The 3,838-nt window shown below is 37.7% G+C and overlaps 1 protein-coding gene across 1 annotated transcript in view; it reads right to left on the bottom strand.

Annotated features, from left to right (window-relative positions):
- Positions 1 to 3,838, bottom strand: part of pde6a (phosphodiesterase 6A, cGMP-specific, rod, alpha) — a gene marked incomplete in the record, with an annotated part of 56,118 nt that overhangs the window by 44,903 nt on the left and 7,377 nt on the right.

Raw genomic sequence — 3,838 nt, 5'->3', positions numbered from 1 at the left:
AAGGATTTATGTAACCGTTCTGTGCCTCTGTCCAATTTCCTGATGTAACATATATATTGCTTTAAATGAGGAAATGGGAATGTATTCCTGACATGCAAATAATCATGGGGAAAACTAAAAGTTGTACAGTTTATGTACTGATTGCTTTTAATTTAGTAAAATGCTTTGAAATAGATTGTGTCAGTGTCTTTTTTTTTCTTCAAGCACAAACTGTACTTAGCCATTCATTTACTCTTAACTCTCTTTTGTTACAGCTGTTTACTTTAATTGCACGTGCTTTAGTCTTATCTGAACGCTGGGAAAATGGACATGAAATTGGACCTTTGTTTACCCAGAAGCACTAACATTAAAGAGGTCTTGTATCACATGTGTTATTACCCTAATGAAGTGATCAGTTCATCACTGAAGTACTGGGATATTTGTTTTATTTATTGAATTGCTGTTCTGTCCCGGTTGTGGGAGATATTTGTTAATCCTTTCTATCACATAAATGATATGGAAATAGGTTTAAAGTGGAGTGAATGAGAGCATGGCTACATAAACTGCTGTGCTGTAACCTTTGTGTCATACATTTGAGGATATAGCATTTACTCACACTGGAATAAACTGAGTAAACTTGAGCTTTACGCTTTTTACATTTCAAAATAGAGAACTACAAATAGCATTGCTCTGTACCTTAAGACAGCCTCTAAAAGCACAGTGACATGGCTAACCTCTCTCGTGGACAACAATAAACTTGAGGACTTCATTTAAACCACGACATTCTCTTGTTCCTGGGACAATAGAAACACAGGCTCCAGATTAAAGTCAATGCAGGTTTCAAGGTGAATGGGAAGCCTTGAGGGTTCGGTCTATAGCTGAGTCTGGCTCTCTGGAATTCCAAACAAAACATTAGCAAGACAAAATAACTAAGGCTTCTTTGTCAGTATATAAACTGTCTGTCCTTGCTCTAATGCAACCCCATGGACTTACTGCTGAGGCCGACAGTATCCAGAGGGACTAACAGTATTTAACCCAGGTTCAGCTAGTCAAACTAGTTGTATACCTTTCCTCCTCTTCTCTCCTTAGAGCTCCTTTCCCTGATGATAATAGACTACACGGGTCATTTTAGCATCATTTATTTAATCCAATGGTACTTCTTCCAGTGAAGCTACGTGAAGTTTGGCACTTTATAACGATGCAGTAAACTTTCTATTGTATCAATAACTGACTCTTCTTCAAATGTTGAACTGTTCAGACCAAATATTTAGATTACACCACTTTGGGCTGTGGAAAGCTCTGATAACTGGAGTGCTGCTGAGGACAGACTTGACAGGACAGAAAGACCAGTGTTTTCTCTCTTGAGTTTCAAGGGGGAACGAGATGAATGAAAATACAGACGTGTCTCCCAAGGCAAGGACAGAGTACAGTCTAAAATCTTAAGATATTTTTAAAAAGGCCAAAAGGATAGTTATTGCAGTAAGCCAACAGTAAGGCAAAAAGAAGTCACAGCATTGTGTGAGTTACACACAAAGGCCTCTACCTTACACTACAGTAGAAGAGGAACCACAACAATAAGTGACAGTTTACCATTCTGACAAAAAGAACTGGATGTGACATTTTCCGATCGTCTCGCTGTCAATCATGACAGTTTGTTTTAGAGTTTATCTGGAATTGGGTTATAAAAGGCAGATAGTGATGACAAGGCTTTAGACAGATTACCTGCAATTTTGCCAATATTCTTTCTGCATTTTTCATCCCAAACATTCTCAGTGTTCCCCCAGAATTAGGTTCTTGTCACTTAGAATGAGCTCATGAAACTGCACTCCATCACGAGACACTAAAACAAAGGACAGCAATTATGCTTTAAAATGATTGGATCAGTTGGCTAATGCAATCTTTCATAAGGCAACAGAGTGGTCAATATCCAAAATGTAGACATTAGTAAAGGCTTTTCTACTTTGTTGTTCAACAGCTTTATTACTCATTTCAACTGTACTTTTCATCCTGTATTCTTTTGTCTGCGTAGCATTACCCAGACGATAGTGGGCCCTGTCTGGCAAAGGAAAATACTAAATATTGATGAGCTTTTCGAAGTGAATGAGGGTCCTTAGATGCCCCACCTGTACTGTGATGCTTTAGTCAATAACCATTCTGGCTCTCTGAGACTTGTGGAGGAGATAACAGTTTATAGATTTCAAGTTTTGGGCCTGCCTTTATCTCCTGCTCCCATCTTCTTCCCCTTCACTCTTCTCATCCCCATCTACCACTCTCACTGAGGGTGTTACAAAGGGAAAATGGTGTTATATAAATCCATGAATCATTGAGTGTTTATGATGTAAATGTGTTAATGTGCTTCTAACCACATAATCAGTGGCTTTATTGTATCATGAAGAGCTAGTATTGTAGTGAGATCTCAACTGTCCAACAGGAATGTTTGAAAGAAGTAAACTATTATATTAGTTTATATACGGCACTTTGCAAAACAGTAGCAACAGTTGGATTTTAAATTAAGAATGATGAAAGAAAAATGTACCACAATAGAATGAAATATTTCAGAAAATGGAGACTTTTGTGCTGGTTTAGGTTGGTGGTGGCATATCCTGCAATGTGCCATTAAAGGCAGTGACTTTATTCTGCCAGCAGGGGGCAGCATTGATCAGGAAACAAGGAGCATTTGGTAAATAATAAAGTGACATTGTGGAACTGAGGAAAAGTGTGATTTCTATTTAGATAAAAATGTCACATTCTGATAACACTTTCAATATTAAACTTATTTTTCACAGCTATAAATTTAAAATAAATTATAAGTATAATATATGTCTATGCATTTACACTCCTCACACTAAAGGACAAGTTTAGAGCAACACTGGAAGGGATTTCTTTCACCTTCATTTTTTATTAGTTCTGACCTTTTGTATTGTACATTTTTTAAATCTTGTTTATGTCTTGCTTTTAATCTTATTTTAAACCAATTTGTCCGGGTGCTACATACTTTTAGTTAATAAAGCTCTTTGACAGAAATATCCAAATAGCTCAAAAATACACTGGACTGACTGGGAACAAAGAGTGGAGACGGCCAAGACAAAAAGCTGCAGAATTCAGGAAGACCACATCAGTCAGTTCCACTTCATTTCCAAACTCCAGGTCCAGTTTAGGCCTTGTCCAAAGGGGTCGATACTGAAAACACAGCAAATAAAGTCTTAAAGACCAGAGATCAACAAGAGAAGCCACTTGTTACTTTTGTAATTTGTGGTTCTTGGGATCAAATAAATAAAGTACGCAATAAATAAAATGACTCATGTTTTTCAGACAAACTTCTGGTGTAAGCTCTCTGAACTCTAGAGGACTGTCCTCTGTATGCATGCAACCTTGTCAGGTGTAAGCTTAATCAGGTAAAAAAGAGATGGAGAGGTGAGGAGACCCAGCTGTCTGCAGAGAGGTAGGGATAGCAGAGGTGATTATAGTCTCTTTCACGGCTTGTTGCCTCTCGCAAATTACATTTACTGGGGAATGGCACCTGTGTTGATTGGTACACCACGGAAAACTCCCGTACAGGACGAGGGGAGCAAAATTACACTCCATCTCTTCCAGTCTGCATACTTTATTATCGCCAAATCCCAAGTTGACATTCTTAATCGAGCCAGGGAAAACAATGTGAAAATAGAGATGGGAAGTGTTTCTTGCTCTGGAGGTGAAATTGTTCTAATGTGAAATGATCCACAACTTTTTTAACCTCAGGAACATTTCAATGCCACATTTGAACTTTTCTAATTAGTTACCAGCACTCTTCATTTGTATTTAGATATCTCGCCTATGCAAACTAACATTTATTATCACTAATAATTGCTGTAATTCA

Source organism: Morone saxatilis, unplaced genomic scaffold (assembly GCF_004916995.1).
Source record: "Morone saxatilis isolate NCDOM2014 unplaced genomic scaffold, NCSU_SB_2.0 Contig22, whole genome shotgun sequence".
Lineage (NCBI taxonomy): Eukaryota > Metazoa > Chordata > Actinopteri > Moronidae > Morone > Morone saxatilis.
The sequence above is the reverse complement of the archived record's forward strand: the minus strand, read 5'-3'. Positions and strand labels throughout refer to the sequence as shown.